Consider the following 14887-nt stretch of genomic DNA (forward strand, 5'->3'; position numbering starts at 1 on the left):
TCCTTTTTCATTGTTCAAAACCTATTTCCATATTATTAATGTTTGTAATAGAATAATCATTTAAAGTCAAAATCCCCAATCATATACCCCGTGAACCATGCAATCAATCACCTGCTTTTCATCTGCATTTCTACTCCCACAATTCTTTCTCATAAGTCCCCATAGATGGTATTCTTAAAGACTTTCAGGTGTCAAACTCTAAAATTGTAATCACTTAGGTTATAGGGATGATACCACCCATCTTTTGGAGCACCTGAGGCACTTTGTCTTGCATGTGAGACTCCAGAAATTTACCCTGAGTTCAAAACTCAGTGACTCTTTACCCACTAGAAATCATAGTTCATTCATCCATCCTGCTCATGTGTTTGTTGACTGGAGGCCATAGTTTATTCAAAGCAAGGCATGTAAGAAAAGTACAATTGAATATTTTCTCCAAATTTAGGACACAAACTGCCACAAGTCTACATATCATCCATGGGAGTAGAGTTGCATGGAAGAATAACACTCAGATGATTGATGCTGTTTTTGTGTTTGCCTTTCGTTTTCAAAGAGGTCCAGTGACATCCCCACCAGTAATGTCTTGGCCGCTCATGAATTTGATTTTAGTGAGGCAGAATTCCACAAAGCTGTCAACCTCAGTCTCTCTTCCAGTCATTGAAATCCAGTGGTAAGACAAAAGTCAAGATGACAGTGGATGACCTCGGTGTCCTCAGTGTCTGACCAAGCTCTAAGAGCTCCATGGAACCTACTTCGGCTGCCTTCATGGTCATTGAAACCACTTGTTCTCCTCTGCCCATTCTGCAAGGGGAAGTCTTCACATGTTTAGGGTAGCCATCCCCCAACTCACTGGTAGGTTTGAGGTCTGTTGGTTACCTTCAACCTGGTTTAGCCCATCTGCCTTATTAGGAAGATAAGTTCAAGTCTTATCCAATTACTGGTTGTGTGATACTGGGCAAATTCCTTACGCCCTCAGCTTCAGTTTCCTCATCTGTAAAAGAGGAGGGAGTTGGACTCAATGGCCACCAATGTCCCTTCCAGCTCTCTATATGACCCTTTTACTATTATCTTTATTAAAGCAATTGAATTTACAGTACTAGTAAAAATAGCTATACGTTTCCCTGTAAGATCCTTCATTGGTCACAGGAACTTTTATTTTTATTTTTTGCCCTGATAGGCCTGATGCCTACCACAATACTTGGCACATTGTAGGTGTTAATTGATACTTGTTGATTTGTATAATCTGATAGTTTATAAAGCTTTCTCCTAATAATCCTTTGAGGGTAGGTAATATAAATATTATTATTCATTATATCAACATTCTAAATAATACTTATATGAATATAATTTACAGATAAAGTAGACTCAGCAACTAAATGACTTATTGATGTTCATATTGTAATTAAGTGTAAGGAATATGATTTAACTCTTTTTGATGATTCGGTCATTATTAGGAATATCAATTAATGCATAATGGGGTCCTCCAGAGCTCTTGAGGTATTGAGGGATATTTGTCCCAGTATGAAATTGCTACAAACTGCATACTCTCTGCATTCTCTTGTCTTCTTTTTATAGTTTTTCTGCCTTGCCATCAGAGTGTCAATGATTAATTCTTACAGCTGCTGGTGGGCCTGCTGAGCCTTCTAATCTGTTTTGGGCTTGGTTAAAGAAGAGGAGAGTTTTATGTTAATTAAAGGAAATAGACTCTGAATCAGGGCTTAAAAGGGGTTCTCCTAAAAGTAAAATTTATGATAAATTTAGTGTTGACTTTGGGATAGGTTTTGGGAACTCGGCTTTTTTCTTTTAATTTCTTTTTCTGGGGGTCTTTTGGGTTCTTATGTTCCTGAAAAAAGCTCAAATTGCCAGGTAGGTGACCTATGGATAGGTCTAAAGCCCCCCCCCCCATTTTTTTAATATTTCAAACTTTATTAAGAATATTTAGCATTATTCAGATTTTTCAATTATAAGTAATCATACACAGAAAATTAAAGCATCTTTGTTATATATTAAATGCTAAATTAGCTAGATTAAATGCTAAATGAGAGGAACCCTGCTAGACAGGTTCATTCCTTCAACAAATTCATTTCATTCAATTTTCAAATATTTATTGAAAATGTACTGTCTTCAAGGCACCATAAATCTGTTTCATATGGACTCAGCAGGGTGGGAATCTTAACACAAGGGAATTCCAGAACAAAAACATTGGATCTAGTTTCAGAGGACCAGAGTTCAAGTCCTGGCCATGAATTTACTGTTTGTGTGACCCTGGACAAGTCACAGGATCAGAGAATTGAATGCAATCTCAAAGGTCATCTAATCTAATGACTTCCTTCTGCCAATGAGAAAAATACATAGGAATTAAGTAGAACAGATGGGAGTTAAAACTCTGATTCCAAATCTAGAACTCTTCTCATTAACATAGGAATCTTCGAGGCCTCATTTTCCTTATCTATAAAGTAAATGAGTTGAATTATCTGATTCTAAGTCAGATAAAGTCCCTTTCAGCTCTAAATCTATGTTCATATGGGAAGTGGTCATATAAAATGAGGTAATAATTGAATTTATTTTTAAAAATAATCCTATCCACATTTATTTTCAAATAAACAGTAAATACCAAAGATAGAATTTAAAAGGTAAATTAATGCACAATAAACATTTCCTATTTCTTGTATGGATTTGATGTCCAAGAAATGTGGTTTTGGGAATGACATTTTAGCTTGTAGCATGTTTGTATTTTGTGTTTTATTTTTAGTACTAATCTTTAGTCAAAAAATACTTCTTCTTCTCACACATTGTCAGCATCATTATTCTGGCCCTCATCATCACCACTCACACAGACTACTAACAGCCTCCTAACTGGTCTTCCAGGCTCCAGTATCTCCTCCAATTCATTATTTACACAGATGCCAACATCAATTTTCCAAATGCACAGGTCTAACCATGCCACTCGCCTGCCGAGAAATCTTCAGTGGTTCTCCCATTACTTAAAGGATAGAAAACAAACTCAGCAGCCTGGCATTTACAACCCTTCCCAGTCTGGTTCCAAAATACTTTTCCAGTCTTACTGCGTTCCCTTTTCCTACATTTTGTATTCCTCTTTGCCCTACTAGTTGTTCTTAGACTACACCTAGCTAACTAAGGAGCAGAAATCCTCACTTTGACAAATAATAACAATCCTACTTTCTGATGGTGTTGACCTCATCATTTATTTCCTTTCCATTTTCTGCAAATGTGATTAGATGGTTTATAGTAAGGATTTCTGTTTCCAAATGTTAAGGGAAACATTTTTTCATGACAATTGAATATGGTGCCATTATTTCTAAACAGTATCAAGTCTTCTGATGGACTTGGAGTCTTTAGTTATTTGATAAGTTTACTTGTTAAAATAAAATAAAATAAAATAATGGATCTCTTAGCCAAAGCCTATTTTAGAAGTATTAGAGAAAGCTGCTTATCTGACCTTGAACTGTTCCATGGAACCTAGTTTTGTCAAGGTAGGATAAAGTGAGATGTGTCGTCACTCACATTGTGTTTAAATGGGCAGAACGTGCAAATATGGAGGAGGGTGGTCTAATCAGGTGGCAGAACACTGTCTGGCTTCTTGTCACCAGATTCCCTCCTGATTGTGTGTGTGGAGTCCTTGATGTGGGATGGGCAACAACTCCGGCAGATGGATTAACTCCGTAGGTACTGGAAGGGGCTACCTGGGAGGGTAAAGAAAGTGCCAAGGCTGGCGTTCCCTAGTACTTGTTGACTGTACTGCATAAATCTGACTGCCAGCACAGTCCTCTGAAAGCAAACTGGGCCAGTGCGGTTAGCAGCTAGAGAAGGAGGTCTTAACTTTCAGAACCATACCATGAAAGCTGTGGGGTAGCTAGTGGAGCAGGTGGCCATAAAAGGGAAAAGCTCTTTTCTGATGCAGATGGGGAACGAGGGCCCCCAATTTAGAGTCTCTGACCCAGAAGTTCTTGTGCCTCCTAATTAGGAGCTCTGAGACTGGAGGAAAACAGACGTGGGTCAGACTCCCAGCACTGCTCTCAAGAAGACACTGACTTTCTGCTCTGAGGAGGCCAGCTGTGAGTAGACCCTCTGCCCCAAAGAGCTGAGGTGGATGCTGAAGTTCAACCTGAAACCTGATGAATCCCTAAGACAGTGGCTCCTAAGGGTCTAATAGTTGCTGGTGTTCAGTGTTTCAGTCCTGTCTTCCTGACCCCATTTAGGGTTTTCTTGGCAGATATAGGAATGCTTTGTCATTTTTTTCTCCATTTCATTTTGCAGATGAGGAAACCGAGGCAAACAGGGTTAAATGACTTGCCCAGGGGCACACAACTAATATGTGCCTAAGGTCAGACTTCAATTAAGATCTTACTAACTTCAGGCCTGGCACTCTGTCCACTGTGCCACCTCGTTGCCCTACTTTATTGAATGCTAAACACTCTGCTTTAGAGTGAAAGGAGCAGAACCAGGAGAACATTGTACACAAAGATGATACACTGTGGTGAAATAGAATGTAATGGACTTCTGTACTAGCAGCAATGCAATGATCCATGACAAGGCTGAGGGATTTATGAGAAAGAACACTATTCACATAGAGAAAGGACTGTGGGAGTAGAAACACAGAAGAAAAAAACTGTTTGAGCACATGTATCAATGGGGACATGATTGGGGATGTAGACTCTAACTGATCACCCTAATGCAAATATCAATAATATGGAAACAGGTCTTGATCAATGAAACATGTAAAACCCAGTGGAATTCCTAGTTGGCTATTGGAGGGAGGTGGGAGGAAGGGAGGGAAAACATGAATCATGTAACCATGGAAAACTTTTCTTAATTAATCAATAAAATAAAATTTTAAAGTCAAAAAATAAAATAAAAGACTCTACTTTAGACTTCCAGGGCCTGGGGGTATTCTCAGAGGCTCTCCTTTTACAAAGCCAACTTAAATGTGTTCAGACCTCTTTAGATAGATGAGATGAGAAATTATTTTCCCCTAGCCTTATAAAGATGAATTCTCTTGCAGCCAGCTCAATAAACATTGATGAAGCACTTGTTATGTGCCAAGCACAGTGCAAAGAACTAGTGGTACAAATAAGAAAGACAGTTCTTGCTCTCAAGGAGCTTACAAGCTAATGGGGGAAGAGAAAAGGAGGGTGTGCTGCCAATGGCTACCTGGACTGTGGAACAACATGGTAATTGGTGCAGCTGAAACCAATAACATCTGGTGGGAAGGAAGAGCTGGCCATAGATTCCAGGCCCTCTATAAAAATTCTTTCCAAGTATTTTGTATCACCCCTGCCAGGGGTAACAAGGGCACCCATGAGGTGTGAGTGCCAAAGCAGAAGAACTCTCCATGTAAGTGTCCAGGTGATGATCATCCTGGGGGAAACTTGATGATGGTGGTGCTGAAGCCTGGGGAGCATCTGAGAGATAGCTGCAAGATATGAGGTGATATTGCCAAAAGAAATCAGTTTTAAAGATTTGATTAATTTTGCCTTCCCAAGGCCTGCCTTACCCCATAGTATGGCATAGGTACTATTTCTCTGGGCTGACAGGCTCTAATAAGTTGAGTCTGCCAAGCTGGCTCAGGATCCTCAGGTGGTAGAAGGATCTAGGCTAAGTGAGAAATGAAGATTGCCTAGGTGGTCACCAAATGTGCTAGTAATCCCCAGGATTTATGAAATTCAGCTTAGCCAAGCCTACGCCTCTAACAGTGCCCAAGCCAAAGTATTAAGTAAGGGGTTGTATGTATGATCAACAACTCCTCTGGCTCCTTGATAAAAGGTTGGTTTGGGCTGGTATTGTAAGGATGGGGGATGTTACTGTCAGTAACTCTCACCAACGGCCTTCTCCTGGCTCTTTTGTCCCATCCCCCATCTTTACAGTATGGATTTGCTAAATGGATAACACTAATAATCTGACTGGGGTATGATAAATCCCTTTCCCTATAGTTGTAGATGTCACTAGTCAGGAAGGAGCACCAATCTTCAGCTGGATTAAACTTTAACAGGATTTACTGCTATCTTAAGGGTTAGGAACAAGGAATCAGGACAGAGGTTTGGGGATGCTGTGCTATGGCTAATTAAGTTAAGGTGATCTAAATCTATAGGGAATAGGTTGATAACTGGCTGGAGATTCTTCTCCCTCACACAATCCTGGTCTGACCCGGCCATGGTGCAGACCAAAGGACAGGGAAGGATAATGATGTTGTTCTTAGCGGCTTGGTGTTATCCTCTCTCAGCTCTATTAGTATCAGGAGAAATGAACTTCCTGTGGCACTCTCATATGGATGCTGGATTTGCAGGTCTATGGCCTACCCTCCCATATACCACCCTCCTCCCAGAATTCCCTTCTCCAAATGACACCCCGGGTGGTGCAGTCCAGGGGTATTTATAGAGGTGCTCCCAACTGTCCCTTGGCCCTGGCTCATGCTACCTGGGAGAATTCTAAGTTCTTTAACAGATGATCCTGTCACTCAAGCTGTTTTCCATCTTGTCCCAGAAGTTCCTTATCACACCCAAATACAATGAGTAGGATACAATACAATGAAACTTCAAAAGAGTTGCCTCAGAAACAGAATGACGGACGAACATTTCCTTTCTTTGGCCCTTCTTTAAAAAGTTTGCTCATCCCTGGGTTAGGGCAACTAAAGTCCTACCAGAATGGCTTCAGACTTCAGCTATAGTCTTGCCCCACCACATGTGTGAGTTGATCGATTGGTCAATTTGTACTTGGGCAAGTACTGCTGTCAGTGCAAATGGACACTCACTGTGGCAGGGGTGGGCAGCATATGGCTCTTTCTGCAGAAGCCATAAAGTCCATTTTTTTTTTCAGGCACTGTTACAGGAGCCACACTGTGAGCACTGTACGGCTCTCACGAAATTACATTTTAAAAAATGTGGCGTTTATGGCTCTCATGGCCAAAAAGGTTGCCGACCCCTGCACTGTGGGAATGGTGGAGAGAGTCACCGAGTCCTTCAACCAGAGAAATCTTTCATTTTGGGTGGGAACCCTGGAGCTCCACCAAACTTAAGGGGCCCCCCAAAGCCCCTATCCCATCTGGATCATCGGGGGAGGCTCCTGAGGGTAGTCCATGGAGCAAAGGGATATGATGGGGTTGGGATTTGTGTGGGCCCTCTCAGCAATCTCTTGGCATGCTACTGTGAAAAGACCGTATCATTTACACCCTACTCTATCTGGTCCCCAGGAGAGTGAAAGAGATGTGTTCTCTAGTGACAGAGATAAAAGGAGTTGGAATACTCCACAATCCCAGATCCTCTTCAGCACGCCCGAGTTAGCCCTGAGTAAGGCGGGCAGCGGGAACCTGGTAGCTGACAGTGGGCCTGCAGAGAGCAGAACCTAGTCACCATGTCCCTCTCTACCACTGTGTTTGATCTCAAGCCCGTGGGACAGGCAGTCCAGGCCCAGGGTTGGGGGTACAAGGCTATCAGCCTTGCCAGTGCTTTTTTCTCTATCTCTGTTGGCTAAGGGTGGTCAAGAACAATTTTCCAATGCACTTTCAGCATCCTTCCCAGGTTTACCTGAATTCTTTTTCACATTAAAGTGGGCAGAGACCTGAAAGACCTCCCTTCCTAAGGACATTAGTGTGCACTATTACCCTGATGGTGTCATGTAGACCAGACCAGAGGAGGCCACTGAGGCAGAGGCCCTGGGATCAGACGGTGGCTCATCTATAGAACAAGGGGTGGGAAGTCAATCTTATGAAAACTGAGGACTTGGCCAACCTAGTTAAATTGTAGAAAATACAATGGGCAATGAAGATCCACCTGGCTCCTGAGCCATCCATTTTGCCTGGATAACTGATAGCTCCATTCCCTTCAAGAGAGGCATATGTAACTAGATTTTAGCAGCCATTAATATAGTAATGGGAGATTCCTTGGGGAGTAGAGTGGCTGGCATCTGGCTGATCTCCAGGCTGCACTGCTGGCATGTAAAAGCCTTGAGAGATAGAACAGGGAAGATCTTCATCTATACTAGTTCCTGGGCAGTAGCCATAGGGCTGGCCAAGCAGACTGGGGCCTGGAAAGCACAGGACCAGATAATTAAATGTTTTCTCCTTTAGGACTAATGGAGGAATTTTGCCAACATGTAAGCATCCATCAAAGATATAGGACTCAGAATCAAGTTGGGACTGGAACTAGTGTCAATTTGAACATCTGTGTGGTGCTTTCACCTTTTTAAAAAACAACAATAAAAAACCTTACCTTCCACCCTAGAATTAATACTATGTATTGGTTCTAAGGCAGAAAAGTGGCAAAGCTAGGCAATGGAGGTTAAGTGGCTTGCCCAGAGTCACACAGGTAGGAAGTGCCTTGGGCCAGATTTGAACCTAGGACCTCCTGTCTCTTTGGCCTGACTCTCAATCCAGTGAGCCACCCAGCTGGCCCCTGCTCTCACCTTCTGAAGCAGAAAACTTAAGTTCAAATCTGGCTTCAGACACCTATAAGCTATGTGCCAAGTCACTTAAAGAAAACCCTGTTTGTCTCAGTTTACTCAACTATAAAATAGGAATCATAACTGTACCAACATTGCTGTGTTATAGTGAGGATCAAATGATATAATATCTGTGAGGGGCTTAGTACAGAGCCTTGCATATAGACACTGTACCCCGGTGACTACTGACCAGAGACATTTCCAGATGGAGAAAAGGGTACTTGAATTCAAAGAATCTAAGTGTCACTGTGTATCCTTGTTGCATATTCTTGCTGTTAGGACAAAATCAATCTCCTTTGTTATAAACATTCATTGATTTGCTAGTGCCTCATTTCAACCCTGAACTAAGAGGGTGCTGCTCTCTAGCACCCACAAAAATGGTCATTAATCTATTAAGACCTCCTCACAAATCTCTGTTCTTCTTCAGCTTCACTATCAGAGTAGAGAATCACCATCACTTTTTTTTTTTTTAACCCTTGTACTTCGGTGTATTGTCTCATAGGTGGAAGATTGGTAAGGGTGGGCAATGGGGGTCAAGTGACTTGCCCAGGGTCACACAGCTGGGAAGTGGCTGAGGCCGGGTTTGAACCTAGGACCTCCTGTCTCTAGGCCTGACTCTCACTCCACTGAGCTACCCAGCTGCCCCCACCATCACTTTTAAATAGTTCAGTTGCATACTAAAATATAAACATGTATTTGAAATAGGTGTAAGTTCAGAGTCAAAATCAAATCTATCCTAGGAAAATGTTTTTCTTCATTGTAATTTGCCTCTAAGTTTTAATCTTCTGGGGTGTACTCCACTTGCATTTCTGTCATGCTTCTTATGTTTCAGGGTCTAGCTCAGTTTCTAACTACTCAGTGAAGCCTTTCCTGATTCTCTCCTTATATATTACCCTTAGAAATATGCTTTTTTTTCTCTTTAATCTTTCTTGGGGAATTTGTTTGAATCTCTTCTTTGCTCTGATCATATCTTACCTTGTTTCATATTGTGCAAATACATGTAGGATCCCACTAATTTCATTTCAAGCTTCTTTTGGGCTTTGACTGTATGTATATCTTGCTCCTCTCCCACCCACACTGTACCATATATAGTTCAGTGCTTTTCACACAGTAACTGCTTCGTGTTTGTTGAATTAAAAGAAACATGAAATTTTGGAACTTTGCTTTTCACTTTGTAGAAAATGATTATAACATGACAAACATTTATTGTAAAATAAAATGTTTAAATAAATAAATGGAATTAAATCCTTTTTTATCATAAAAAGTTGCTTCTGATATCAGAATATATTTGTAAGATACTTCTCCTTTTTCTGATGGACTGTTTGATAACCTAAAAGGACAGAAAAAGGACATTTGTGTAACATTCTTTCCAGCAATTGTCTCCAATAAGCAACTTCCCAGCAAAATATCAGGAATACTAATTGTGGAGATCTCTTTATCATCTCTGATAATCTGATAAGGACAGTTTAGTTGATAAGGAAATAAAGACAGAACAATGGAGTTGTCTTTTACTTCATGCTTCCAGCTCTGGCTCTAGGAGCATGGAGTTTATTATATATATATTTCAAGACTCATTTCACACAAAAGAACCCCCTGAAACTTTGCAGATGCGCAGAAGTTACAAATTATGTCACATCAAAACACAAAACATTGGCTTCAGAATAGACCAAGGCCAAGGCTAAATTTTGGGGAGTATCTTGGCCTTGGCTACAACAGGCAGCAGCATTCCTTGCTGTGTTAAATTCAGGTTTGATAGGTAACTTAAAGCTTTTCAATAAGGTCACAATACTTTTCAACAAGAAATCACAAGGATCACAAAAGGGGTCAAAAGAGGAGTCTCAGATTTTTATCTATTCTCTTATTGGCTTCCCACAACTAATAAAAAGCAAATTATGAAGAATGAATGGTGTCTCAGCTAAAATTTTAAGGAGGGACACAGACTATAGATGACTATTTAGAGAACTGCTCTTCAGATGAACTGGGAGAATTTATTTGAAGGCAAACAATGAATGTGAAAATGGTCCTGGCTCCTGGGGTTGCTATGAGGATAAAATGAAATAATATTTATAAAGCCCTTTGCAAACCTTAAAACTTTATATAAGTACTAATGATGGTGATGATGATGATTAATAATGCCTATATGGGGCACTGTGGTCTATCAGATCATTATCATTTACATGTGACTATGTTTAGCGTTTTAAAGGTTACAACTGACAAAATTGTACATAAATGTATAGGGAGTATGGGAAAATTATCTAAGCATTGTTGTGTTTTTTGGGTTTAAAGCTTATAGAACAATGACTTTTGGGCGGTTTTACCTCATAAAACTTAGAGGCTTTGGTTTAAGGCTTTATAGGAGCAGTTCTAAAGTCATTAGAAGACTCTACAGGAAAAGTAGGTACTGACACCAGGAAGGATTCTTTATTTGCTGGGCTGGGCACATGCTGATCAGAAGAGAGACATTTCTTTGTTCATGAGTGGAACAGCTGCTAAAAGTGCATTGGAGGGGAGCTGAATCCAACCGCTGTGTACAGAAGTGTTTGAGCTTACTGCTTTTTCTGGCATCATTTATAGATGGAGACAGGAATGCTCTTGGGGATGCCTGTGTTGCCCTCGACAGCCCTCTCTGATCTGAGAAGGAAAAACCATGATAGAGGTTTTGCATCTATTTTACTGAGATTGGTCCTTTGCTGGGAGAAGAGGCAGGGGACTGATTAGACAAAGTCAAATCCCCCTTTTATTTGCAAATCAGAGAGACTTGACAGTTCTTTGGCTTAAGAGAATTTAAAATAGCCTGACACTTTCTCAGCTCCCAGTGAGCTAAAAGAGATGTGGTAAGGGCCAGAAACAAAGCAGGAGCAGAGAAGCAGCTCTTTGAGGGACAGATGATCTCTGAAGGGCAAAGGGCATTTAAATTAACACCTGCAATTCAGAGTGGTGAGCTGCCAGGCACTAGACTTTCCTCACTCATGGCCCTCCTTGCTAAGTTTCTGTAGGTATGCAATAGTAGAAGAATATAATGCAAGTTTATGAGTAGACTATGATATTTTGAATATTCTCACTTTTTCCTTCTATTGAGTTACTCTATTGAGTTAATATTAAATCATTGCTGACTTTGCCTTCTAATGAGTAAAAGTCATGAGTATTTCAGCTTTTACATTCTAATAAGATTCGGTCATTCTTTCTTTTGCCTTACTAAGTAAATATTATGTTTAAGAGTTAATAGTCACAGTGACTGATTTTGTATAAATAGGGGACTAAAGATCTAAAAGTGGGAAGTAATAGGAGTGTATCCAACTCCTAACACCAAGGTTATCCCTAGGTGAGGGGGAAGAATGAGACAGAGAGAGACTTGTAGCATCATGGTGTGACCTCTGGAAACCGCACACATGACTGACGGAGTACATACTGTGTAGTTGAGCTCATCCAAAGAATGAGGGGAGGGGATGGTACCATACCCAAGATGCACATTTTAAAAGTAACTAATGTTGAAATAGTTGAGCTGATCTCCTTTAGGGAATTTTTGAGGGCATAAACAAGAGTCTATGAATAGATCTCCATATACATAAACACTACTAAAGGAAGTACTCACATGCAGGGATGGGAGAGACAGTAATCACAGGCCAGTGAAGCACTGTAGTCTAAACTAACTCAGGAAGTTAAATTTAACTTGTTTATAACTCACTCTTAAAGTCCCACTCTGGCACCTCATATTCCTGAATGCTATGCCAATGGGTATAAGTCCTGCTGCATCATATCAAACTGATAAAGTTTTTAAGTGATGTTTATCTCTGCCACCCTAGTACACAATAGAGGTTAGCCACAGTGATGTATATTTATGCTATTACAACTCAGAAAGGTTGTCTACTAAGGCAGAAAAGCACTGTGATCAGCTTGATGGAGGAAATATCCATATCTCCAAAATTACAAGTCCTTAAAATACCTGCCTTGTAGCTTGTGGCACAATCTCAGGCAACTCAATTTAGCTGCCCCAGTAGGTTTGCATTTGGGAAGATGGACTTCCTTGCTATTTCCCCAATATGTTGTCTCCATTTCAGCCATCATTCCCATCTTCCTTTCTCATGTCCAACCTTGGACTTTGCCCCCTAGGACACAGAACACTGGGTTCTGATAGTGGAATTTCAAACTTTCTCTTGCCGAGAACCAATCTTCTAGGCTATGCTGCCTCTTCTCTCACTTTTCCAGATCCTAATTATGAGCTCTCTCCTTTGTGTATAAATTCCTCAAGGCAGGAACTGTCTTGCTTACTTGTATTTATATACCCAGTACTCAGCGCAATGTCTGACATATAGAAGACCCTTAATAAATGTTTTATATATTAAGTAACAGTGAGAAAAATTTTCAACTGCTTCCATTTCTAGCTCTATGGATGAGAGAAGCCTGGTGGCTCTGTTACTACCAACTACTAGGGAAAATTGCTAACTGTTCAATGAATCTATATCCTGGTCTTTATCCCTCCTGTGGTCAGGCAATAATGGGAGAGTGGGGTAGCTGCATATGCAGCTCTTACTTTCTCTGCTATTAAAACTGAAGCTGTTCTTAGTGCTAATTTTTAGTACCTTAAATTACCATTCTAAAGCACCAGAGATAGGGAAAACACAAAATCTACTTTTAAAAATTGGAATTTTCAGAGTAGCTTTAAATAAAATAATTTTTTTAGGATGAAAACCCTGAAAATTAGTGCTCTATATCATTAAAACAAAGAGATGCATGCATACACTATCCTTTGTTGATGACATAGGGTCCATTCAGATAATCCTCCAGATTACCACTGAATTTCATTATTTTCTGAAGCTGTAAAGTAAAGCCAAATTCTCTTTTTTTAGAAAAAGTACAATTTCAGACACAGTTCAAATCCAATAGATTTTAAATTATGTATATTTTCACACAAACAAAACCCAGTATTCTTTAAATTATGATTATATTTCCAAGATGCTTTTTGCTTTACACATAAGCCTAAATAATATCTGCATATTCCTAAGAAATATATTTTAACATGGTTGGATATAATTCAAATGTAATTCAAAAGGGTTCAAGAGTATTTATTTTTCTGTTTATAAACAGAATACAAATAGTAACATAAATAAACAATTTTTTTCATGTATCACAATTTTACTAATATCAATAAAGGAAAATATTTCTTTAGCTTAGTTAAATCAAGTCCTGACAGGATGAACAAAAAGAAAATAATGGAGGATATTTTTGACATGGAGATTATCTGGTGAAGAAAATCACACAAATCATTCCCTTATCTTATTTTCTCTTGTTCCCTTAAATATTTTCAGGTTTACTAAGAAACTCTACCCCAAACTCCTTAAAAACTAATGTTGCTTTATTACTTTACATTACAATTACAGTTAATTCTTTATACCTTTCTGATTTATTCACATCATAGGAAAACTTCATCTAGCTTTGCTAGAAATTAATTTAAAATGTAAAGTGAAATGTTAAAATCAAGATTAAATTTTATATTTTTAAATATTGATTCAGTATATAATAAATGAAATAATAAAGAACTGCTTCTAAAAGAAAAACGCTTGAAACAGAAGTATCAATCAATAAATAAGTGGTTGTTGGGGCCGAGTAGTGAAGCAGGAAGACATGCTAGAGGAGAGATGATGTGTTAGGCAAGTAGAGCTACCAACATCACATGGACTATTTGCCCTCAGACTTATGAACCTGAACCCAAGAATCTAAGGAAAAGCAGTATCCCCCACATCACCAGACTTATTTCTAGCTCAGCCTCTGAAGCCATTCCTAAGGAGAGAAATCACTGTGGAGGAAGGGCCACATTCCTCATCACCACAAGCAACAACTGCCTGTCACAAGAATGCTGGAATGGCAGTATCCTCCACAAAGGTGTCAAACTGGAGGACAACAGGACTCTGAACTCAGTTTGCAAACCCTGAACTGTGGATTGAATTAGATTAAAACATAATGGGGAGGGGGCAGCTGGGTAGCTCAGTGGAGTGAGAGTCAGGCCTAGAGACGGGAGGTCCTAGGTTCAAACCTGGCCTCAGCCACTTCCCAGCTGTGTGACCCTGGGCAAGTCACTTGACCCCCATTGCCCACCCTTACCACTCTTCCACCTATGAGACAATACACCGAAGTACAAGGGTTTAAAAAAAAACATAATGGGGAAATGTTTAACAAAATAAATAAAAATAAAACATAGATGATGTTAATTTGTGGTTTTCTAGGTCAATATGCATCATTGCTCCAGAGCAGACCACAGTCCTGGTAACAGACCAGCCCTCTTGGACACTGTCCAGTTAAGCAACTCTTATGGAGAAAGAAGGGCCTGCCATCAACACCAACTGACAAACAATTGCCTGCTATTGAAAAGTAAGTCAAGCAACTTAGCTAAAACAGTAAAGAACTATAAGAGTGAGAGAGATAGCAACATGCTTCTGGA

The sequence above is a fragment of the Gracilinanus agilis genome, chromosome 6, assembly GCF_016433145.1.
Source record: "Gracilinanus agilis isolate LMUSP501 chromosome 6, AgileGrace, whole genome shotgun sequence".
NCBI classification, from domain to species: domain Eukaryota; kingdom Metazoa; phylum Chordata; class Mammalia; order Didelphimorphia; family Didelphidae; genus Gracilinanus; species Gracilinanus agilis.